The 26,541-nt window shown below is 44.6% G+C and overlaps 1 protein-coding gene across 3 annotated transcripts in view; it reads right to left on the bottom strand.

Moving 5' to 3' along the window:
- Positions 1–15,113: 15,113 nt before the first annotated feature.
- Positions 15,114–26,541, bottom strand: part of EPHB1 (EPH receptor B1) — a 416,704-nt gene continuing 405,276 nt past the window's right edge. For all 3 annotated transcript variants that reach the window (XM_077349124.1, XM_077349123.1, XM_077349122.1), the window contains exon 17: positions 15,114–15,486. The gene's annotated coding sequence lies outside the window, so the exon portion shown is untranslated. The remainder of the gene's footprint in view (positions 15,487–26,541) is intronic.

Raw genomic sequence — 26,541 nt, 5'->3', positions numbered from 1 at the left:
GTGGAAAGGTTGTTTGCATTCCTCAAATGCCCCCTCCCCCACATCCTAGGCCTTTTATCTGGTAGGAATGCTCAAATATCTGCTAGTCCAGTTCATGGTCTGTTTGCTGGCTGTGAACAGGGAGCCCGTTTTTCATCAGTCAGTTCGGCTGTTTACATGTTTTGCCCTGAGTTGCTTTTCACATAGTCACACAGCACAATAGATTGCAGTACAATCAGCATGTTACTTGCATGCACATTCTTACACAGCCAGATGGGAGCCCTACTCCCCTCTCCCCCATAGACTGGTTATTGCTGCATGCCTCTGAAATGCCAAACATAATGAATAGTGAGTGAATCAAACAGCCAACGCTGTATTTTTTTAAAAAAAATTCTTATTGTTTGGTGCTCATTTAAGTCTTTTTCATCAATGTAATGTCACACAGGATCAGTTCCCACCCGCAACATTTATTACCTGATCCAACCATCCATGTTCTTCAGTAGAATCGTCTCACCTATCAAGTAAGTCCAGCCACCACCATCCCTCCAAGGCAAGCAAATGGAATTTTAGCACCACAGTCATAGTATGCCTGCCAAGGTGCTCAAGGAAGACAAATGAATGGACCACAGGTTCAACTCTTGGGTGAGTGGCTGACAAGCACTGTATGTCCAGCTATCAAATGTGTTTGCCATGATGTTTGTGGCATTCCTACTCCCTGCTGCCTACTCTGATACTTTTCTCACCTCCAAATACTCTACTGGCCCTTCCACCGCAGTCTCTTTTTCCATCCCTTTCTTACGTATTTGAACTTTCATGCTCTCTGATCCATAGATTTGCCCCCATTTTCTATCTTTCATTGCACTTCTTATAATTTGCTTTTCTGTTCCCAGCTTTTCGGTTTCTCTCCCCAGTTTGAAGTCAACATCCCGGTTCGGAGGTCCACATATGCAGTGATGTCATCTGCACATTGCACGCTAGCCCATGAGGGTCACCCCATTCATTTCAATGGACGTTACACATACCTGTGCACAAATGACTGTATTGTTCGGTTGCAAACCCATCATGCAAAGAGATTTCAGATGAACCGAGCACGTGAGAGAGGAGCATAGTGAGCAGGGGATGAGGAGTGAGCTGAAACGGTTTGTCCAAGCACCCATGTCATCTCTAGTCAGCCAGGAAGTCCTGTGACACATTGCAGCAATCTCACTGCAACATCCGGCCATCACTCAATTGTATGAAATCACATCCTTCACCATCCATGCTTTTATTAAAACGCTGGATTTAATATATCCTCCCTCAAATTATAGTTCACCTGAGTAGATAATTAAAAGACTATTAGGGAAGATACATTTTGTTATGTAATTACACGTACTTCTCCCGCGGTAGCAGGACTTCAAAAATGTTTGCAAAACAACTCCCACCTTTTTATTTTGGCAGCACGGTAATTGCTGCTTGTCTTGGCTGTCCATTGAGGCCCCTCTTTGCTAATGATGATGCTGTAGCTCAGGCAGCCCAAGCCAGAAGACCAGAAAGGGATGCCAGGATATTGCTGAGGCCTGAGCCAGGCTCAAAGGAGGACACGTTGGACATAGATTGGGCTTATTAGCCACCTACAGATTCCCCGGGCTAGTTAAAAGAGCTGCCAGGGTTGACCACCAGGGGACTAGGGTAAAGTCCAAAAATCTCAGGTGAGTGAATTTCTTTCCCAGCCTCAAAAAGCCACAATCAGGACATTGGATGTAAGCTTTTGGCCTGAAACTCTGCTGCAGTGGCACATCTGCCGTGTTGTATCCTGTGTTGTGCTGGCAGCCAAACCCATCCTGTGTGATGTCTTATACAGAAGTGACGGAGAAAGGCTGTGCCCCCAAAGAGCTGTGAATTTCTTACAGTGACAAGACAGGAGAGGAGGAACAAGCAGACAAAAGAGTAGGCTGGCCAGGGGGAGGAAAGCTTGTTCCAAAGGTTCTCATTATCGGATGAAGATGGCTTCTCTATTTGCAGCTAATAATAAAAGTGGTTTCTAAGAATATGGTTTTATAAGTGCAGGAGGGAGTGCCTTCCCCCTCTCTTCAAATTGGAAAGCTGTCAATATAGTTCCAAGGGGGGGGGAAATCCCATTCCCTGAAGTTACTGCATGCTGCTCACTGTGAAGAGGTCACTAGGAATAAGCCATCTGGCAAAAAGACACCAGGGCAAGCTGTGCACCAGGGCACTCACATGACTGACTCCCTTCCTGTGGGAGCTTTGCATCTGCATATCAAGGATTGGTTAAGGCATTCTCTAATGTGCCTTTTCTCTCTCTGACCCTTTCTGCACTGGCGGCTCCTTTCAGGCTGCCACTGGGTGCTTGCGATATTGCTTCTTGTAACCTCATGGGGAAGTTCCCCTGCTGGACTTGGTCTACCCTGTATTTCTGCCTTTACATGAGGCAGCTGGGGTGAAAAGGTTCTGCCATATGTGTGTTGGGGGGGGGGCTTTATTTCTTTTTAGGAATGTGGCAGCAATACCGCATTCCTAAACAAAAGAAATGCCCCAGGTGGCTTGGCAGCACTACGCAGCATCACCGAGCCACCTAGGGCATTTTGTGTCCCTTCCAGGACATGGCAGTGGGGCCAGGTTGGGGGAGGAGCCAGGCCTGGAAGTCCCAACTCTTCCCTGCCACATGTGCCTGCCCTGGCATAGGCCCTGTTGGCACCTGGAGCAGAAAAGGGAATACGGAAATATCTGCATTCGCTTGCCATAGGGCAACAGAGGACCAGAATTGGGACAGGTCTCGGAAAGGCCCAGGCTGGTGCTGATGTCATGTGGAAGTGGGGATTAACCCTATAACCAGACAAGTGCTGTCCTGGGCCTAATGCCCGGTATGGACAAGGTACCTATGATGGTGAGCACCATGCAACCAAGGTGTTTTCCTGCATCGTAACATAACACTTTCCTCTGCAACATTAATGTTCCTAGAAGAAAAGAGGCAGGGAGTCCTTCAGAGAACTTTCAAACCAGTCTTTAGTTTATGACTTAATTAGCACTAATCCATAGGTCAGTTGCAGTGTAGACATGTAGTGATGAGTGAACTGTCCTGAATTTAACAATCTTTACTAGCACATCACTGACAGTGACACCCAGCATAATCTCTACTGGTGCAATCTAGCTTGTGAGCATATGCACCATGTCTAAGTCAATGCTGATCCAGAGTTGCCTCTCCAACCCTGCCTCCCACCCACCCAAGATTTAAGGTCATTAACAGATCGAGTCAGTGTTGTGGGATGGGGTAGAGTGTCCAAATAGGGGTAGAGTATCCAAATTGGAGACTCTGATTTCAAATGTCTCCTCTGCTACAAATCTCACTGGATGAACTTAGACCAGTCACTGTTTTGGCCTCACTTATTTTGTAGAGCTCTTGTGAGAATCAGGTAGAGGAAGGAAGAGCCACACATGCTACCCTGGGCATCCTGGCAGAAGGATGGGGCAAATATGCATAGATGTGATAGATTTCCAGAATCATATTGAGACAGGATTGTAACAGTTCCCTTCCAATGCAGCTGTTCTAATACAGTCAGAATGTTTATGATCAATGCCATTTGCCTCCTGGTTATCTTTCCATTTGTCTCTTTAGGCATTTCCATTCCTGCCCCTGAAGTCAGGGAACCAGCGGCCATAGCTTGCAACAACCAGAAGCAGCAGGCCATCAAAGGAAACACCCAGACACCCAGATGTCCATGTCTGTTTCCCATTACTAGCCCAATGGGCTTTTTGGGGCCAGGCTGAGGATATAAATGCATGCCAAGCCAGGACCTTCTTTGATTATTGCAATTGTTTAATGGCAGCTCAAAGAACTAGGCATTCTCCTGCAGAAATGAAATGAAAGACAGAATATGACTCTTGCTTTCTGTTGTCAGGCTTGGCATCATTGTGTGAGTGTACTTTTCCTGCTCAAGTGCCTGTAGACATCATTCTGTCAGAAAATAAGATGCTTTACAAGGGGAAGCAGCTATTGCAGCACTGGGGATAGACGTGTGTTTGCGTGCTTATCCTGTTTAATGCCAAGGGGAGGATATAACACTGGGAGTGTTGATCAAATATCAGCTGTTGCCGTGCCAGCCTCCAGCTCTGTGGTGAGAGAGGAAGTAATTGGATCAAGGTGTTTCACCTGAGGCAAGCAAATAAGCCCCCTGGGCCTGCAGGCTCTGAAAGCAGCTGTTGACTATGGGGGCAGCCAAACTGCAGCAGGTCACCTGGGCATCCTTTTCATTAAGATTGTAATTGAAAAGCAGCTCACAACAATGGAGTCAATATAACCGCTTTCCTACGCAAAATCCCTCAAAGGGCTGTGCTCATTCCAAGGATAAAGTGGCCATGTCCCGGCGTTCTCTGCTCACAAGCACTGGGGGACTGTCTGTACAGGATGTCTTCTGCCCAGGTGGCACACAGCAGACAAGATCAGTTCCAGAACTGTTGCCAATTTTTACATACTTAGTTGTAAGTAAGCTCCAGTGTTTTTCACAGGACTGGCTTCCAAGTACTTGTATGTGGGATTATACCAGAAGGAGCTCAGATTTTAGGTGTGTGTGGAATCAGCCTGAAGCATTGGTAAATGCAAGGATAATGTGCTTTTGTCTCACAGATCCATCACATTCAGAATCTCTATGCCCATCAGCTGCCTGCCAGATTTTGGAAGAACAGAATCCTTTACAGGAGAGGTAATAGTCATATAGCAGAACCAATGTTGCTTCATGGAGGGGCCATCATTCCGCTATAGACCATATACCCCACAGTCTAAGGGACTGCCAGCCTGTTCTTTAATGAAAACTACTTCTTAGTAATGAAAAAGCACCAGAAGTGGAACTCTCAGCTAAGCAGTATAGAGGGAAAATGCTATACAATAAAGGTTTTTTTCACACACAAAAAGAAAGAAAATAAAAGAATAACATATCTTTCTAGGAACTTGTCCCAGTTCTTCTAGGGGATGCACTAGGTGTTCTGCAACATCTGCCAAGCTACTGCCTTTTGTAGACCCCCTAGAAGAAGAAGTCTTGATATCTCTGGTGAGAAATATCTCTGGGTGCAGGATTGGGGGGGAAATCTCTGCCTGAGTTTTTGAAAACCGACTTCCAAAATGGAAAGAACAGAGGACCCACAAGGGCATGCAGGGGGGTCTCATTCCCCTCTTCCACAATATCCTCTGTCCCTTCCATGAAAGCCCTCAAACCTCTCTCTCTCTCTCTCTCTCTCTCTCTCTCTCTCTCTCTCTCTCTCTCTCACCCTCTCACCCTCTCACCCGCCAGTCTACCCACCTCTGCATCTTCAGTTTTCCTTCCTTTCATATTCCTGGCATCCACTTCCTGGGGAAACTAAGATTAAATTGCTCAGTGCCAGCCCACAGGCCATGTCCGGATGCTTGGTGGGGACTTGAGAGGGCACAGAACCGGAAAAACTGATTCACCCCGCCTACCCATATAATTTCCTCTTTTCCTCCTCCAGACAGCCCCCATATTCTTACTTTTCCTAACCTTCTTCCCTCCTTTCCACTAGCCACTGAATGTATACTTTATCTCCCACCATCTTCCTTTCTCCACACTGTGAATCTAAAACAGTTTCTATCATTTTCTTCCATCTTCTCTTCACAATGAACCTCTAAGGCAGGGGTAGTCAACCTGTGGTCTTCCAGATGTCCATGGACTACAATTCCCATGAGCCCCTGCCAGCATCCATGGACATCTGGAGGACCACAGGTTGACTACCCCTGATCTAAGGTAAGTTAGGATGAAAGTGTGTGACTGGCCCAAAGTCATGCAGCAAGCTTCCATGGCAGACTGGGGACTTGAACTTGCAGATCCTTGTCTCAAACTCTGGACAATATACCACATTGGCCTTCATACGGTGACTGCTGTTAAACAGCCTTGAGCTGCTGAGTCTTAGTGATTCAGAGAATGTGGTAGCCAGTTGTTTTGTGGTTGCTGGTGGGTCTGGACAAAATGAGCCCTCCCTCCAAGGACAAAGAGCCCTGGAAAAGCCCCCATCCCCCTGCTTTTTACTGACAGAAACCAAGGCTTGAACGTTGGCAATAAAGTTGTGTTTGCCTAGTGAAGGCCACTGAGAGAATTTGCTTCTTAAAGCCAGAGACACTGCTATCATAGGAGGGGAGGGGTAACCCCTCCATAACGCTTTTTAAATAAAGGGACCAATAATCTGATTCAATATCATTGGGGTCTTTGGACAAACTGTAGTAATAAGCTCATTTGGAATCTGGTAGCTGCTGCCAGGATACTGATTGCCAAAGCCCAGCATCAAGTCAGCTCACCTTTATTGAAAGAATGGCTCATCAAACGGTGGCAAGCAGCCAACCTGCTTAAAATATCTGAGTGTATCGAGAGCAGGTGAGGCAGAGTTCATATTTGCAGGGAAATGGCAGTGTGCTGTATTTAGGAATTCCAGCTTCAACGCTGAAACCAGGTCATTACTTTTAAAACATATTTACTGTTTGTATATATATTTTTTGTCTTTGTGTGCATTTATTTATTTATTTTTAGCCTAATGTGGATTTATTTTGTTCAGTGTTTCATAATTTAATGTCTTCTACTTTGGATGGGAGCAATGGAGGGCAAAAGAAGAAGGGGACGACACAGAATGAGGTGGCTGGATGGGGTCATTGAAGCAGCCGGTGCGAGCTTAAATGGACTCCAGGGATTGGTAGAGGATAGGAAAGCCTGGAGGATCATTGTCCATGGGGTCGCGATGGGTCGGACACGACTTCGTGACTAACAACAACAACTTTTGATGTTTCTACTTCTGTACTTCCCTTCAGTATCGTATGGCAAATTTAACAGAGTTTTGTTACCTTGGATAGTTCTTTTTCTACATCTACTACTTTTTTCTGGGCAAGGTGATTGAGAGAGCATTAGCAAACCAATTCCAAATCTTCTTGATTATTGATTGATTTGATTTATTACCCACCACTCGGCTTGTGGCGGGTTACATGACAATCCAAATACAATAAAAACCCCAATTAAACCCCCACTAAAAATCCCAACAATTTTACAGAAAAAACATCTCTCTGCCCTAAACTCTGTTCATTCTGGTTTCAGGCCAGATTATGGGACTCTGTTAGCTGTAACTGATGACCTCCATCTACGTGTAGACAAAGGCTAAACCTCTCTGTTCGTATTAATAGAGTTATCTGCTAACCCTTCCAGTTAGAAAATGTCCCTTAGATATTATCTTCTGGGTCCAATGGTGAGATGCCAGAATAAATAGCCATTTATGAAGATTTCTGGAGGAGATCAGGTATCTTCCTTTTTTAAGCAATTGGATTACTAATATTTTTTTAAAGATACAAATACAGACCATTTCATCAGTTCATGCCTCAAGTAATTAGCAGAGAAACACCTCAAATAATCCAAGCAGATGCTTTCCTTTGATGCAAATTGCCATATAATTTTGCCATTGGGCCATTTTGTTCTAATTATAATCTAGCTGATGGTGCTACTGGGCATGCTTGGCTATGTGGCTGGTATAGTGAGCGGGAAAGAAGGTTTTACTGTGAATATTTCATCTCACCCAGAATCTGCTTGCTTCTTTTCATTACCATTTTTCTGTCAAATTGCCTGACTGTTTGGCAAATGTAACAAAGCCAAACATCTGAATGGAGAAAGGATTATGGGCAATTCCAGCTAAGCTTCCTCAAAGCTCACAGATGGTTTTCAGACTCATTTAATTCTCAAAACGAACTGGCCGCTGTCCATTGCTGAGTGTCCCCCAAGCCATGAATGGCTTTTCCCTGAAGCTGAGTCACCAAGGCAAGATTAAATGCGTAAAAACACACAGACATGGACTCACACACACATCAAAATAAAGTGATTGGAGCCATCTTTGAGGTTTGCAGTTCCTGGCCTCCAGAGAACTCCTACTCATCTTAACAACTCAGATTTTGCAGAGTTGGTTTTTCCAGGCCTGTTGCAGCAAGCAAATTGATCACCCTCCCTGTTAATCCACTGTGGTGCTGAACGTCAGCTTGGAAACTCCTATGCTATTTGTGAATTGACAAGCTATGGCACCTTAAGACTGCTGTATTTATCTAGCTGTTATCAGGAATGTATAGTCTCTGAAATCAAAATGTTGCATCAAGATAAGGCAAATTCTATGAAAACCATAGCCAATTACGACAACCTATATGAATTACACAAATATGCATGACTTCATTTATTTTCCATATCCTGTTCCATTCTGTTTAATACTTGCCACAAGGCAATTTGCTTTGGCAAGTCACAGACAGAGACAAAGAACTATGTGGGGCACAGAAACCACCTTTTCCAGTAAAAAGCAGAGACATCACCCTGCCAACAAAAGTGCGTTTAGTCAAGGCTATGGTCTTCCCAGTTGCAATGTATGGCTGCGAAAGGTGGACCATAAGGAAGGCCGAGCATCAAAGAATTGAGGCTTTTGAACTCTGGTGCTGGAGAAGACTCTTGCGAGTCCCTTGGACTGCAAGGCGAACAAACCGGTCAGTCCTAGAGGAGATCAGCCCTGACTGCTCCTTAGAAGGCCAGATCCTGAAGATGAAACTCAAATACTTTGGCCACCTCATGAGAAGGAAGGACTCCTTGGAGAAGAGCCTAATGGTGGGAGTGATTGAGGGCAAAAGAAGAAGGGGATGACAGAGAATGAGGTGGCTGGATGGAGTCACTGAAGCAGTGGGTGTGAACTTAAATGGACTCCGGGGAATGGTAGAAGACAGGAAGGCCTGGAGGATCATTGTCCATGGGGTCGCGATCGGTCGGACACGACTTCGCACCTAACAACAACAACAAGCAACTTGATGGTGGACTGGCACTGCTGTGCACTGCTGATGCTTTGTCTATGGACTGAACAGTCTTAGAAATGCTCCACAAAGCCAAACTGCTTAGCACTGAATTCTCTTCGACCTCTTCCTTTGAGTTTTTCTGGCTTTCTCTGTCTATTTTGTTGACTGACTGGGAAGAATAAACTGGACAATATGGAGATAACTACCGCCTGCTCACCTTGAAAGCAGCCCCTGTAATATTTATGCTACCATTCAGTTATAGTATTGACGTCTCAGCCACTATTGCATAGATAATCAGGGCTAGGAGCATGTTGTTTCTTATTTGTTTTGTGATTTAGCAATGGTTTTCAATGTTTGATCTTGCATCTATGATTCAGGGTCAGGCAGAAATCCAACCAAATATTCCTCTCTTCTCTTAGGAGAAATCATATGGGAATTGTAATAATGCACAGCAAGGTCAAGATGCAATTTGGGAATTAACCTCCCTAATGGGCCATTACATTCAAAAGCCTGATACAAGTATATTCGAAACTACTTTTGTAGGCATGAACCAGATCACAAAGTTTATCACGAAGTTTGCTTGGTTCCTGGTTCACAAGGCAATGTTCATGGAAGGGCACCCAGCAAGAACATTCCATGAACTTTGGTGCTGTTTGTGGAGATTCATTAAGTAATACATTTCCAGACAGACTGTCTCTACTCATAGAATTGGAAGGAACCTCCCGGGTCATTTCCTGCAGAATGCAGGAAATTCATAACTATAGCATTATAATCTGCTGCCATTCCTTCCCTCCCTAAATCCCACCCTTCCTGAATCTTCAAGATTTCCTAAACCAGAACTGGCAACCATTGGGCCCTCATAGTGAACCTATCAAGCAATCTAGAAAACCCTGAATTCTCCACAAAGGGCTGAGCAGACTTCCAAAGACTGCCAGGCACTGGCTCTGATGATCAGTTGGTGCAGACAGCTGCTGGGTCCCTGCACTCTCCTCCTCCAATCAAAAGATCCCGCTTCTTCCAAACTCTGTGCTTCTTACTCTTCCCAGGCCAACACTGCTGGCTGTCAGGTCCTCCTTGCCAGCTGGGTTATGCTCTGGGTGCATCTGCACGTCAGGCTTTTTTTCAGTCACACATTACAGAGCTGAGTGAACAGTTATTCAACAGAATGTTGAATAACTGGGACTGCTCTTTGAGGGCCTTTTGCTTTTCTTGTCCTTGAATCTGGCTATGGGAACTTGGTAGAATGGTCAATATAATTTAACACATTGAGCCTCTTTCCTAGCTTGGAGTTCATCGCCCAGAGCTGTAAAGAATGGGCGGTATAAAAATCCAAACAAACAAACAAGCAAGCAAATAGAATCATAGAATAAATAAATCGATTCTGCCTCAGTGGGGATTTTTTAAATATATTGACATCAGAGGGTGGGACTATTTGCCCTTGGCTTTTTAGCAGGCACATGGACAATCCCCCCCCCCCTTCCATGCTTATTAAATGCACACTTGCAGACTGGCCTGTTCAAGACCTATGATCACCAGCAGTCTGCCAACATTGTTATGGAGGTCCCTAAATTCCTCCCAGGATCATATATCACTTTCTGCAGCCCAAAACTCAGGCCATTCCTCACTGCTTTTCTGCCTTTAATGGGTCAATTCAAATGTAATGCAAATCCAGAGGTTTAGCCATAGGTAATTTGTTTTCAAAACCTGTGCCACCTTGCTTCTGGCTAGCTCAGGTACCTCTAATCAAGATCTTAACACAGGTTATGAAATGGATGGCTTAACCATAGTTAGCGGCAGGGAAGTGGGGGAAAGAGCCTGAGGTCAGGATTTGTCAGGATCCACTCATTTTCTCTTGGCCCAGTCCTCCTTTTACAGATGAACCAGAGCTAAAATAATCCATGGTTTTTCAGCAATGTCTGAACTGACCTGATGAGCTATAGTTCATCAGATCTGTGTTCTTCTTGAAAGCAATGCTTTTTAGAAGATCAGGGAGCTGTTATTCTTCATCCAGAGGGCCGCAGTTTCCATTAGGTTATTACTGAACTGACAAGTAATGGTTAAGCTTCCAAAGAGGTTTTATCCAGCATGCAACATCGTCGTTCTGACAGTCTATCCAGTTTCATGGCTTTGTTATGGAAGTAAACACCACTTGGTGGGGAGAGGGGAGAGACTCAGAAGTGTGTACAAATCAGTAGGTAGTAGTGACACAAGAGAGAAGGCAGTGGGTCAGAGGGCACAAAGAGAAGCACAACGTCAAGGCAGTGTGTTCTGTTTTGTAAAGTGTAACCTTAAATCTGGCACTGCAGTTGAGGGATGTTATTTCAAAGTAATACTCTGAAAAGCGAAGCCAGGGGATTTGATGTGCAAATGTTTCACAAGTTCTTAAAGCCACAGCTCTTCCCAAGTGGCCTTTGCCAAGAAATACAATACAAGCAGTATGTTAAGTACAAATTGTGAAATACTTTGTATTTCTTTACTGTTACTGATGTGACAGGCACAAAAGAGAAGGAACTTGGGTTGGTCTGTACCATTGCTTGCTGCTTGCTTGGAGGAATGTGCCATGATGGAATACGGTGGGGGGAAGATCCCAGAACACAGACAAGTGGCATAACAAGGAGACGAGGCTCGAACCTTTGTCCTTGACATGCTGGGTTGGGAGACTGCACAGAGGAATTTATTTCCTCATGAAGAATCATCCCATCAAGTCACCCTCCTACACCCCACACACAGTCTGAAGTAGTACAGCACAAATGTCCAGCTGAGAACTAGGGCACAGCTTTATTAGGTATCTGAATTACTTTTTATTATCATTCTTTACTGCATTTGTTACCCTCCCTTTCTCTTTGGACTCAGAGCAGAGCATCAAAGGATATCAAGGGTATCAAAGGATATCAAGGTTAATCTCTTTCAGTTCCCAGCAAGAACCCCTTCTATGCAAATAGAAGCAGGGTTGCTTCTTAATGCCTGGGATCACCAGAGACAGGGAGCAGGTTTTACCCAAGCCCCAGTGCAGGCTTTTACTCTCTGCACTCCAAAGGAATGAATGCCACCCATAACCTTGGGGGGGGGAGTGAACACTGTACAGCAGTGAGTGAAGTGAAATTATTGAAATTAGTGTATGTATTGCAACCATTGAAAATTTTGGGCAGCCTTTGGAAGAGAGCTAATAACTGAAAACTAGACATCTTCTTTCATTAAGCGATAATTTATAGCTTACTTTGGAGCTTTTATTCTGCTGTACATATTTTAAATGTCTTAAGAACTGGTATGTGTAAAAACCAGATCTTTGAAGAAGGCCCTATAAGGGCCGAAACGCTTTGGGCCATTGGTTTACCTAGTGCAGAGCATATTGTTTTGCAATAGCCTATGGGCTGGACATATGTTTTTAACTCCTATAGTTGTTTTTTTAAAACTTGTGCATAATAAAAGTAATATGATTTTAACAACAATGCAGACATTCAATCTTTGTAGATCCTAACAGTTACCAGTTGGGGTTTTTTGGTTCCAGTTTGGATCCAACATAGGCTTTTCCTGGCCCACTTTCTTTCAATCCCCTCCCTTCTGCAGGGCAAAATCTCCCTCAAATCCTGTCCCACTTCAAGGGCAAGAGTATTTTGCTGTGTCAAGGGGTGGGGGGGACATCATGTTTCCATCCATCTGTATAAATGCTCCACTGGATGCAAACCTCTGCTGGGTCTAAATCCAATGTAGCATTACCTGGCTGAGCCATTTCTGCACTCACAAAAAATTCAATCACAGTCTTATTAGTGTCAGGGATGACATCTCATCAACCTAAGCAGTAGGCAACTGAGACCTCTAAACAGTTGACGGAATTACAAAATTGTAGCAGTGGACCCATGTCATTCTGCATTCCTTTTCAAAAGCAGCATCTGAGAACTTGGCTTTTCAGTAAGTGGAGGGGAAAACGAGATGATGATAGCAGTGCCAGAGGGGAATGCGGTACGGAAGCTCATCCAACTTCTTATGTCTTTAAAAATGCTGCTTAGTTTTCGTTGGGACTGGATCACTCATTTTGCTAATTATTTCATTTTAAATTCTGGAAGTTTAGTGTTTGTGTTTTGGTGGGTAACCTGGCATATCTGCAGCTGTTTATAAGCTATGTGTCTTGGACATTTAATTAATACACCTATAGGGTTTTTTTCCCCCAAAGGATGTTGCAGGCTATAAGCCAGTGGTGCTTGTGGGGGAAGATTTAAAAGGGAGTGGTTGGGAAGGTGGAAATGAGAAATGCCAAAGTTACACTGGTCTGCATGCTGTTCTCACTGATCTGCAGTTTCTGCATTGTCATGGAAAACAAATGTGCATAAAAATGCAGTACTCATTTGCAGCTATGACACTAAAATCATGGTTTTTCCCCAACTCAGGTTTATTTAGCCCTATGGCAATCTCGCCCTTTCTTTACTCACACACAGGATTCCACTCTTTTGTTCTTTCTTGCTGAGCAACTCCTGTATCTGGTTTTGGCTTATTAGTTTATCTATGGCTGTCCCACTCAATTATTTGTATAGATTGATGCTGGCCCAGCCCAGGGAACTGAGGGAAGAGACAAAGTCACCCTCTGAAATGGCATACAAAAGGCTTCGGAAAGTTCCAAATAAACAAAATATTTTATTTAACTTAGAAGACAAAAGGGCAGGAGGAATCAGGGCTAGAATGTCTGAGATGAACAGATTTTTTAAAAAAACGGAGGTAACTTTGTAACAATACCTATGCTAGATAATTTATTGTCAAAGTGTTTCTGCTTTTCCAAAAGGTACTAGAGTGTGTAAATTAAAGAACGTATACTACAGAGGCAGGGAGAGGAGTTCTCTCAGTCTCAAACCAACCAGGTCTGAGGTCCTGCCATACTCAGGAAAGAGAAAAAGGCAGGGAAATTGAACACTGCAGTCATCTCACTCACAAAAATAAAGCCTGTGTGACTTGCTGCCTTCTTGATGGACTGGGGATCATTGAGGGAAGCCCCTTCCTGTGACATTATCAAAACTTAACTACCCTACCTGTGCTAAGAGGATGTTCTTTCTTAGAAGTCCAGAGGGCCCACTCCTTATCACTGGGGGGGGGGGGAACCCTCCTTTTATACCTCTTTCAGAATTGGCCCAGAGTTACACCAAAGGTGACCATGACCTACTATGGCTCAGCTAAGTGGCTCCCAGGTTTAATTGAAACTTCATGGAGGGCATGTGATGCCAACTAAGCACAGGTGCTCTTAAAAGCATAGAATTACAAATAACGTCAGGGCACTAGATGAAAATATTGCATGAGAACCATTCCTTAGCCATTTTGACATTTTTATCAGATCAGTAGCCAGAAAAAATTATCAAGGCATATATTAGGAAGCAAGGACCAACACCCAGAACCTGCATACAAACAACCTAATAAGTTAAAATGCATTTAGTAACATTTGATAAAGAATTACAAATGCATACTTAATGTTTGACTATTACCCTTGGATAAGACACTGAGAGGAAGGAGCAGGTTTGCTTCTGACTAAACTGTCCTGGATAGCCCAGGCCAGCCCAATCTTGTCAGATTTCAGAAGCTAAGCAGAATCAGCCCTGGCTACTATTTGACTGGGAGACTACTAAGGAACACCAGGGTCATGAAGGGGAGGCAGGCAATGGCAAGCCACCTCTGGATGTGTCTTCCCTTGAAGACCCTATGGGTGTTGCTATAAATCATATGTGACTTGACAGCAAAAACAACAAGTGTCTCTGTAGTTTCCCTTCCTAAAATCAAAGGGCTAGACATTTACAGTGCAATCCTAAGCAGAATTACACTGTTTGAACCCCATTGGAACCACGGGATTTAGAAAGGTGTAACACTATTTGGGATTGTACTGTTATTTTATTTTTAGAAGAAGAGTTGGTTTTTATATGCCGCTTTTCTCTACCAGGAGTAGTCTCAAAGTGGCTTACAATTGCCTTCCCATTCCACTCCCCACAACAGACACCCTGTGAGGTGGGTGAGGCTGAGAGAGCCCTGAGATCACTGCTCAGTCAGAACAGCTTTATCAGTGCTGGGCGAGCCCAAGGTCACCCAGCTGGCTGCATGTGGGGGCTAACCAGATTAGAAGTCCGCACTCCTAACCACTACACTAAGAAGGCTATAGTGAAAGGAGAAAACCCAAAATATTAAAAACAAAAAAACCCAACAACCAGAACAAGGCCCCTCTTGTGATGCTGGCTGTAGTTTCTGCTCATGCAGGTGGATATCAGCTGATAGCAAGACCCTGACACACCGATTCATAGACCTGCCCCCATCTCCCTGGGTAATGGTCTTCATTCTCAAGTGGCCAGGTCTGAATAAACTCAAGGCATTATTTTATAATTTTTATTGAGTGCAATTTTTTTTAGTACAATATTTTCTGAAAGTTACTGTTACAAACTCTGACAATTCTGACACCATCAACAAGTTGTAAGGGCAAGGGGGGCAATGTACAGGAGGGTGCCAATCCTTTACAGGCGTCTCATTGGCTATGTACATGGCAGGGCCTCTGTTGGCTGGGACAGTGCAGGCGATTGCAGGCGGCCTCCTATTGCTTTTGCTCCTCAAAGAAGAGCCTGGTCTGGCCTCCCTCCAGCAGGGCACGGTGACCTTGCCAGTGGAAAAGGAGGAGGGCTTTGCAGTGGGAAGCTGGACTGGCTTCATTCCAGGTCCTGCTGACATCAAAAAGCGGCATAAAAGTGCCCCTAAAAAGAAGAAGGGGAGAGAGACAGAACGTAAAATTAATTTGCTCATAAAATCATGTACACATTTATGTTGACATCATGGATACTCTCACATTTTAGGAGGTGTGAAGAGGAAGGGGGTGAATCAAGGGTTTTAGACTGGAATAACTTTGCACAGGATTTCATTGCTACACAAGGTTCGAGACTGTCCACTACCTGGGAATCTTTCAATTGACTAAAAGGTGCTGATTTCAACAAAGCATTTTATATGGAGACAATGTAGGGTAGAAGCTAGAGCAGCCTTTCTCAACTTTTTTTTACCATGGAGAAACCCCTGAAACATTCTTCAGGCTATGAGAAACCCCAGAAGTGGAGCAATCATGCAGAATATGGTTCGGTAGCATAGCTGTGTCCATGCCCACCAGAGGCCCCTCCCCTTCCCACCCCTTCCAGGCCAAACATTGGGCATTTGGGGGGGGGAGGCAGGTTGATAAGGCCGTATATAGTCTTATTGTCCAATAAATGTTTAACAAATGTGAAAAATATATGCAAAATAAATTAACTCTCACCCATTCAAGAAACCCTTCCAGGACCATCAAGAAACCCCAGTGGTTTGTGAAATCCTGGTTGAGAAAGCCTGAGCTAGCGTATCAGACAATGACGAGGGAGAGTAGTATACAAACTGGGTAGTATAAAAACGTAAAAAACTAAAGGTGGCATTGAGACACTATCTTAGAATAAATATTCCCTTCTCTTGCACAGGAACAAAGACAAAGTAAGCTTTTCCCTTTAATAAGATGCAGTCATATGCAAATGTATTACTAAACATACAATTAATTGATGAAGATGTCTTTATTTGAATAACAATTTCAATTCTAGAAATAGTTTTTAGCACAAGAAGGTGTTCTTTCCACAGGCCTGATGATATGGGGGCATGTGGCTGTCCTTATAGTGTAAGCAAGCCCTAGAGAACGTATAAGTGCACTGCTACAGGTCTATCAGAGTGGCTTCATTCTATGGGGCCTTCTTGTAATGCCTTTTCACAGCTACCCAGAAACTGTAGCTTCTATTGCTGCCATTAAATGCTTTCTTAAGCGCTGTTCTCTGCACAGAAGGGGCAGTGAAGGCATCAGCTGTCTAGGTTATGATTTGTTTTAAGGAAGTGACCAACTAAAGCTGCATGGCTACTCTCCAGAGTGCTTTAGTCTCAGAAACGTCAAATTACGTAAACCTGGTGTCTTGTCATGGTCAGGCTCAGACTGCAGCACCAGAGCAACAACAACAAGAACAAAATACAAGAACTGACTATACAACACTGGAGGAGACTTGAAATTTGGAGCATGGGAGGAGGACACACAAGCAAAGTTTCAAGGATTTGCCATTGTCCTGAGAAAGACACCTCAAGCTGCAGAAAAGGCCTTGCAACGCCAAGATGGCAACTAAGTTTGGGGCTCGTGGGAGAGGCACGCGGGAGGCAAGGTGAGCCCAGTCGGAGGGAGGGAGGGCGACTGCCGCCAGCAGTGGCAGAAAACACTAACAGCACGATGTTATTGACAGCACTGACAGAAGGCATGGGCAAGGTAAGTCTAAGAGAGACCAGAATCCAAGCTCAGAATCCCAGTCTCATTTGTGGTGTCATATGCCCATTCCGTATGTAATTCAGTGTTTCCATGTACCACATTAGAGTTTACCCTGAATTATAAATGCCTTACTTCCTGCCCAGGCTGAATGATACCCTGAACTGCTGTAGTGTCATTACTGTGATTCATCAACCTGGAAGCCCAGCACCTTGACTTGGCTTTCAAGGAGAGCTGTATGGTTCTTTTGGTTCTGGAAACACTGTAGAACTCCCACATGCAGAGCTCAGAACAGTTTGAGCTTCAAGGAAAATCCCAGGCACTGCTCCTCTCCAACTACTCAATTCCTTGGCAATAATCCTGACTGACAAATAAGCACATTAGAGGATTAGGTATAGACATTTCAAATGGATGCCTTCAGATAATATCCTGTCCACCTATCTATGTATATCTGCTCCACTCCAGGCTATTTCTTCATTTTGCATGGCGGTACTAATATTAGCCAACATATTACTTAATGCTTTCAAGCTTTCCTTTTAAAGAAATCTGATTCAGATGCCCTGAAAAGTTACCCCTTAAACCTGGGACGTTTATTATTGCAATGAAGAAGAGTTGGCTCTTATATACTGCCTTTCTGTACCCAAATTGATTTGCCTTCCCTTTCCTCTTCCCTCAACAGACACCTTGTGGGGTGGGTGAGGCTGAGAGAGCCCTGATATTACCTGCTTGGTTGGAACAGCTTTATCAGTGCTGTGGCAAGCCCAAGGTCGCCCAGCTGGCTGCATGTGGGGAAGAGTGGTATCAAACCCAGCTCACCAGATTAGAAGTCCACACTCCTAACCACTACACCAAGCTGGCTCAGTGAGACCTGTTGCCAAGACAAGCTGCCCATACAGAAGGGGGGAGAACCCTACGACAACTTCTCTCCCCACTTGTCCCAGCCTTTCCCCTGTTCTCTTCTTGGTGGTCCACAATACCAAAAGCAGAGCAATGAAGGTCTGCAAGCCATCCTTCCTTACTCTCCATGGTTTCTCACTGCTGGTGGTATGAAAGCAATCCATAAAAGGCAAATAACATTCTCACAGTAACATGCCCACCCCTTGGCTAAGCTGACATCTTTTATGTTTCAGTTCCAGGAAATCAGATAGGCAGACATTCTTTGCCATTAATACATCTGCCTCCTTTCCTTTTTCTCCATCGAAATGCTAGGGTTTTGCTCAACTGCCCCTCCTCTGGCTTTATGTTCCGCCAAGGTAATTACCCCTGGCCTCCACTCTGCACTGGAGATTAGCTGCCATTCTCAGATGTGTTAGCTGAAATCTGTGTCCCCTGGCAGGAGAGTTAATAACAAGAGAATTGACACCTCTATTGCCCTAATGCCAGCATGAGCCATAACTTTAATAAAGCAGGGCTTGCTTAATGTTGCAGCAGTAATAACCCCTGTCCGAAGGTTGCCTCCTTCCCCTCTGCAGTTCTCCCACAATGGTTCAGAAGTGCCTACATTTAGCCAAAAGCTCTCATTGCTGCCCACCCTCTCTGCACAACTGCAAGCTCATGGGGGCGGGATGGGCCCAAGAGTGAAAACAAGAAATGGTATAGGGAATGCAACCACGAGTTTCCATTGGTTTGGGGAATCTTGCTCTCATTTCTTTCTGAAACAGGCAAAAGCACTGCATAGAAATGACCTGAGAGAAGACATCTACTAACATAAAAACAAGAATTAGCCACAGCAACCCTGCACAACTTTGGACCCATCAAGCTGAATGTACCCAGTAGCAGTTTGGCAAATCTCCTGCGTTGGCTGTCCGTCTGAGGGCCAATCCAGATATGTGCTAGGAGTTCCCAGCAATTTAACTCAGTTTAACGCTGCATGAAGCCCAATTTGAATGGAGACAGAACAGCAGGAATTAAAAGTATTTCCCCACGTGCCATTTTTCTGACTGGAACCAGCCACAGGGAACCACACTTTCCCACGAGGGGCTAAACTTACAGGTTCATATAAAAAGCAGCCACCTGCCTCCCCAATAAAAACAGGTCGGGTATGTGGCAGGTCATTATGGATGGCTGATGTGCCGTGTTTGGCACAAGCTGTGCATGTCTGAGTGGAAGCTGCCTTTCAGGGTTAACATACAGTTCCTCCTTCTACAGACACTACAGAGAGATACTGAGAAAAAGTGGGTTGAAGTTTCCCAGACAGAGACCCCCCTCCCTCAGCGCTTTCATGCTGCATTCACACGATCACATCCTTTTAAACTATGTCATCAGACCTAGACTAGCAGTCACCAAGAACCGGTGCACTGAAAGCCAGCACTTCTTTCTTCTTGGCCACACAATAACTAGAGTTGTTGCATAGGGCTGGAATTCAACTCTCCACTGTGCAGACACATGCCCTAGCCTCTGACATGTGTCAGCTTCAAGCCATTCGAATCCTCAGAACACCAAGAACCTTCTGACCTTCTCAAGTCTGGACAGTCAAGCTCCTGTGTACACAAGGCCCAGAACAATTGGTGGGCTCTACACCATTCAGCAGACCTCTGCAGGAACAAATGCAGCTGAATCTTTCTCCCACAGTTCATCAGCTAGGAGAAGGATTAGACCGACGACCCACTGAGCCTCCTGGGAAGGAAGGGTTTATAAAAGTAAAAATAAATGAAAATAAATAAAGTGCTGTTCAAATACTGGCCAGGTGTCCCTCTTTAGGAGCTTCCTGTGCTGCCAGAGGCTGTGTCTTAACGTGAGAAATGGCAGCACATCCATTTGCAGTGGAGATTAGTAAGGAGGTATTCTGTTAGGAAAAGAGCAGTACAGGGAGTGCCTGTTACCCATGCTGTAACAGAGAGGTACAGCCCTGCAGCAAAACCCCATTATTTAGCCCCATCAGGGGGGCAAAGATGCTTCGACTGTACAATTGTTCCTTGGAAACATGCAGCTGCCACATTAAATAGCAAAGCAATTGACCGCTGTGTCCTCTTGCCTAGCACCTGATAACTAGGGACTGCCAACCCAATTATACTGAGCTTGTGTTCCACCATCCTAACTTACTGAAGCTTTGAAATGTCCCTGCTGTGCCTGACATTTTGCTTCTGTTAAGATTCATCATCTTTTGGAATCAAATCATTTTTTCAAGCCTAGGTAGTAATAAAACTTTTATTCAGTAATCTGAAGTTCGCCCCCCCCAACTCTCCCCCCTCCCTAAAACAAAGGGAAGGTGGGAAGGGGGCAATGAGGTCAAGGAAAGCAAAAGAGGGCAAGGATAAAAACCAGCCAGAGTGCAATGCCAGGAAGAAGGAAGCACAAATGGAAATTTATCTGATAGGAAATGGAACATGCATATAACTGAGTTATGCAGACAAAGCTTCACTCTTTATCATAGTTCATATAGATGAAAGCTCAACTGAAATCAATTTGATTTACTTCCAAGAAAATGTGTTTATGATCAGAGTGAAAGGAAGACAAGGGGGTTACCAGAGGGAGGGTGGAATTTACAAACAGGAATGGTAGAGAAATGGGACAGGGCAAGAGCTAGAAACTGAGTTTTAAAAGTGTTCCTGAAATGTCCACCACTAGGAACAGTATAATGTAGGAATTCCTAACAGGTGTCATCGACCTCGGAGTACCCTGTGCAGAGCGGGGGGAAATGTACCTATTCTTACCATCTAACGTCAAGGGATAGATTTTTAGGGGACCGAATGGTGCCTAAAACAAAGGGAAGCTGGGAAAGGGGCATCATGGTGCCTAAATGAAGCCAGGCCCCCAAACATGGAGGTGGGAATGTGCACAGTTTTCAGGACTAAAAGTCCAAGATGGGCCTGCTTAAGTTGCAAGCCTATTGCTATGCTAAGGTCACTTTATGGCATTAGACCAGCCTTTCTCAACCTTTTTAACCATTGAGAAACTCCCAAAATATTCTTCAGGCTTCAAGAAACCCCAGAAGTGGCACCATCATGCAGAATATGGTTGGGAAGCAGAGCTGTATACATGCCCACCTGAGGACCCTCCCCTTCCCACCCCCTCCAGGCCCATCTCTGGCCATTTTGGGAGGGGTGGAGCAGGTTGACATGACAATATCAGGCCATATCACCCGATAAAGGTTTAGCAAATTTTAAATAATTAACTCCTTCTGATTCAGGAAACCCTTCCCGGGCCATCAAGAAACCCCAGAGTTTCAGGAAACACCTGCATTAGAGAAATAAAATAGACACTTCCCTTTCATGACTTGTGAGATGTTATGTATAACATAGTATAAGCTGCCCATCCGTCCCGACTCCCGTGGGACACTAACGCTTTCCTGGTCTTCGTCCCAGGCCCCGCCAGGGTCCTTAAAAGTCCCACCAGCCAGAGCCCCCTCCCTGGATCCCTCCCTCCCGCTCTGCCCTGGCTGGCCCTGTGGCCGGCCTGTGAAGGCGCGCCAGGCAGAGGCCCGTCCTCAGCCCCCACCTGACCTACACCGATGCTGTGCAGGCGCGCAAGACGGGCTCGTGGGAGAGGCACACGGGAGGCAAGGTGAGCCCAGTCGGAGGGAGGGAGGGCGACTGCCGCCAGCAGTGGCAGCGCGTCCCACTTTACAGTCCCTAAATTCTGGTCACCTTAACAGTATCATGTGATCCTGGAGATACAAATGTATACTAAGCTGAAGGAAACGACCATGGCCCCTGAGTCCAGCCATTCTCTTGTGGGGATGAGGGAAAAGGTGTAGCATTCGGGGAGTCCACTGTCATGGCATCTAAACCCACCCACTTCTGTTTTTAGTGATTCTGCTTTTAGTATAAGTACTAGGCAAGTGGTTTCTCTCCTCGCCCTGCAACTCTCTCTTGGACTGTAAACTGTTTTGCGTTGCGGTGGGAGCCGATAGCAACTTAACCAGACCCTCTCTGTTTAAAGTGTATACATTACACCCGAGAAGTGGACCCCATACATAAAATGAAAAGATATTCCCAAGTTTTTAAGCAGATTTCTTGCTGATAGCAGCATCAGATGGGTGTAATCTTATTTTGAGCCTAAACCCGACACCTGGACATGATCCCAGGAAAGACTGCAATATAGCTAATAGTGACAAAACGACATTACTAAGATTTATCTGAGATTAAAAGGCCCAACAAAAGAACACTGTTAACACATCTAATGGAGTCAGCATCTTTTGCTTCAAATCCATGTATTAAGAACAGCTTTGCAGCACGATGCACAGATGCTTTGCTCTTCCGTTCCAATATGCAGTAAGTGCGGAGGCTTCAGCACCAGGATAAGGGACAGTGGAAGGGTGGAAAGAGAGGCAGTGTGGATTCAAAAAGTGCCTGCAGATATGGACAAGTCCCAGAGAAGCCGCAGGAATCTCAAGGTGCAGGGACGGGAGGAAAGAACAGCAGCCTCGGCTCTTATCTAATTGTTCACGCAGGCACTCCGGGACTAGTTGCCCTAACAATGTCATCTCCTCGGGGAATCCAAATTGTCAGCAGAGTGCAGTTTCACACTTAATGGGAAGGGTAATTTGACAGCCACAATTAACTCAAATGGGGCTTTGATTCTCTGAAGGGAGGCCATCGTGGAGCTATAAGTTAAAACATACTGTTAACATGGCTCCCCTGCCAGGTGCACCAGGCAGAGCTTGTTAATTTCCAGAAGAGTGGGAAAACAGAGTAAGGGGTAGCAGGAGACAATGGCAGGTGCAAAGGAAACCAGAGCATGGAGTGTAACTCCCACTGCGGGTTCAGGATCCCCTCTGCTTTTTGCTATAAAGGGTGCGGAGTAAAATTCAGGGAGTTGCTGGATGCTGAACATGTATTTGTCAATCTTAAAGGTGCCTCTGGACTCAAACCTTCTTCCAACATAATGTTGGAAGCTTTCATGGGTTCCAGCACTATTCATCAGGTATAAGTCATGACCCTTAATCCTTCCCATGAAAATAAATATTCTTTTAGACTATGGTCCAAGAAAATGACAAAAATTGGTATTATCCACCAAGGACTACACTGCCTGCCCCACTAAAGGTGACCCTCAAAACACAACATTTATTTATATGAACCTGCAATTCAGTTATTGAGTCACATCCAATATTTCCCCCATAAAACCTAAGGCTGGATTTCTCTCCCTAACAAGTCACATACATCTTGTCAAGCATTTCAAATTCACTATACTAGGCACACCTGCAATCCCTCTCTCCAAATTATCCAGAAGAAGCATAATTTTAGATTCAGACAATGATACAACTCAGGATTATGAAACAAGCCAGCAATCAATGGCAAATCCCTAAGGTTTGGTGCCCTGGTTTTTCCTCTGCACTTCTCTCCCAATTTTAATAAGTCAATAACCACTCTAAATTTGATGAGTTCTTGGTATTTAGTTTCCTTGATGTTTGGAGACTCTTACAGGTTTAACAGTACTCAATGAAAGATATGATGAAGGATGGCTAAATAATTCCTGCTATGTTTCATTTAAAAAACACAAAATACAAAACACAACTTCTCAACACCCTTGAGGTTCTGAGGGGACACAAACTTTCCATGACTGAATAGTTGTTGAACTGATTTTGCACTGCACAAGGGATTAAACTGACAATAGGGTTGTTTTCAGCAAAACCTGGGAAATGCAAATGTATTAACTAGGCCCATCAGAAATGCAGATATCATATGAATAAGTGTTGTGTTTTGAGGGCCACTTTTAGTGGGGCAGGCAGTGTAGTCCTTGGTGGATAATACCAATATTATACCAATAGTACAACGATATAGGCTAGATGTCAGGAAATATTTTTTTCACAGTCAGATTAGTTCAGCAGTGGAATAGGCTGCCTAAGGAGGTGGTGAGCTCCCCCTCACTGGCAGTCTTCAAACAAAGGTTGGATACACACTTTTCTTGGATGCTTAGGGCTGATCCTGTGTTGAGCAGGGGGTTGGACTAGATGGCCTGTATGGCCCCTTCCAACTCTATGATTCTGTGAATATGTTACAAACTGGAACCCCAGACTAAGGAAGCAACACACAATAAGCTAGGAATACTTAAGCTCTATTTGAATGAATCAGTCCCAGGTATAGGTATGAGCCACATGAAATAAACGGGTCCCCAACATTTATGTTGGACATTATGATGATTGGACATAAATTCTGTGGGACTTATAGCATGATCTTGTAACACATATTCAAAAGCAAGCAGTGCAGTATAGTGGTTACTATCTGTCTATGGATAGTGAAACATGAGTTCAAATCTCTGCTCAGCCATTAAAAACACTGGGGGACTTTGCTATTTTCTCTGTCTCTGCCTAACCTATCATTTAGGGCTGTTGTGAGCCTAAATATGGGGAGACCAGGTACATTACCTTGTCCTCCTTGGGGGGGGGGGGCAGGTGAGATAAATTTAATAAAGGCTATATTCAGAATGACCCAGTTCCAAATTTTAAATTTTTTCTCAGAGAAAACTGAAGACCTCTGTCTTCTGATAAGGCCTTCAAATGGCCAGATGGCATCGTGATTGTTAGCATCCTCTGAGACTGTTTTGATTGATATTGTATAACATTTTATTATAGCCTGAATGGTGTATAATTTTAATGGGTTATTTTGTGTGTGTGGACAGTGATTTGCTTGGTTCATGGAAGAGGTAGAAAGGTGGCATAAACAAATTAATAAACATGCATCTAATTGAAAAGTTACATTCTCTCTGGGTTATGCTCAAAAATATGAATAGTGCAATCCAATTCAGAATTACTCCAGTCTAGGTTCACTGAAATATCACAACTTATTATCTTATAAATGAACTACTTTTGCAACATGAAATCAAGTACAAGAAATACAGTGGGCAATGGGGGCATGTAGAGACTTCAGTCCCCCTCTCCCTTTGGATACAGGTCATGCCTCTTAATGACACGTCTAGTCTATGAAAGGGTCCAAAAGAACAAATAGTGTCACTAGCAATCCTCTTCTGCCTAGAACTTTGGGAAACGTCTTTGTGTCCTCATCAGCTCAACAATGAAAGCCGAAGATACACTGTGACCAAACCATGCCCCTTTTCCAGCTGGTGGAAGTCCACAAGAAGACAAGTGAATAACTGTATGGAACTTCAGTTAACACCTGGCTGCGAATATAGGGGCTCAAAATGGAACAGAAGAGACAGCGGGAGCCTAGGAACCAGGTCAGGGGTTAAGAAAAGCAGCAGAGCTATCAGAGAAACATCAGAAGCAGAACCACAATGTGCAAGATTAAGCCGATTTGGAGAATGGCCTGAATCGAACTAGCCAGTGAATGCTTCAGCACACACAGAGTCTAAGCTAGACTGGGCAGGTGGCCTTGCTGTAGGCTCTTAGCCAGTTCCCAAACTCAGACCATATGGGAAAGGAGGGAAATATTCATTAGACCGCACTCTTTCACTAACCCAATTGTGTTGGAAGCATGTTCCAAAGCACAGTATGCAGACGAAGGGATCCGTCTCCTTGTTAATACCCAGCATTCGGACTTCTTGCCCTCTCTACAGACTGAATCAGTGTTGTTTTCCCACAGGGACAAACTGGGATGAAACATGCCCAGAAACAAACTGTCTCTGTATGAGTCTCGTCCTTAAATATTAATGAAAGTGTCTTCACAACAATTCTGAGTGTGCTGTGGTTAATCTGAGGGTGAAGTGGGGGTGTCCTGTACACATTCTGCATCTTCCTGATAGACTTTTGGCAAGCAAAATTTACATTTTAGATAAGATGCTCTCCAGGCATCCTCCTCTTGCCACGCAGCTCTTGGCATGGGCTGTATTTCACGCTGTCAGTCCCACTCCTTGCTAATTAGCATGGGGAATTGCACTGATGTTAACCATCATTTTCATCCCTTCTCCCCACCTTCAAAACAAGGGTTCCGTTGCCTAATAAGACCCCTGAGGATAATCAAAGTGGCAAATTCATTCATGGTGTAGCCCTGCTAACTTTAGTGCTATTATTCCCAGGGTGGAATAGTCGCAATGGAAGCAAAGTTATAAGCACATTGCGTGGGAGTCTGAAAATGAAAATTAAAGACATAAGGGGGGAAACTAAATTGCAAAGCTAACACACAACACAGTTTGGCATTGCATGCGAGAGTATGGACTGCGGATGGGGCATCTGGAGTCTCTCTCTAGTTCTACCATTAGGTTGCTCACTGGAACACTATTTGACTTTGACAGTAAGATGAGCAAGGACCTTAATCTCCAAGTGTGTGAAGCCCCGATTCTGATTGTGACCATAGTACAGGAAGGAGGGGCTTCACTTCCTCCCATGCTGCTTTTCTGACCTGAAATGACTCTGAAGAGGCACTACTTTCCCCACTGGGCAAGCTCCTCTGTACATGCACACCCCATACTAGGGAAATTAACACTCCTGGCTGTTCGGGGTTTGGAAAATAGCATAGGTGGAAAGCAAAGGCTCCTTCTCTATCAGCATTGTGCTCCCAATGTCATTCCATACACATTTGGAGAACAAGTTTCCCACTCCTGGTTTCTGCCTGCCAGACTCCAAGTCAGGTCAGAAAAAAAGAGGTCCTGCAGGCACAGGTTG

Source organism: Paroedura picta, chromosome 8, assembly GCF_049243985.1.
Source record: "Paroedura picta isolate Pp20150507F chromosome 8, Ppicta_v3.0, whole genome shotgun sequence".
Taxonomy (NCBI): Eukaryota; Metazoa; Chordata; class Lepidosauria; order Squamata; family Gekkonidae; genus Paroedura; species Paroedura picta.
Note: the sequence above shows the minus strand (reverse complement) of the source record. Positions and strands in the feature narration are given on the sequence as shown.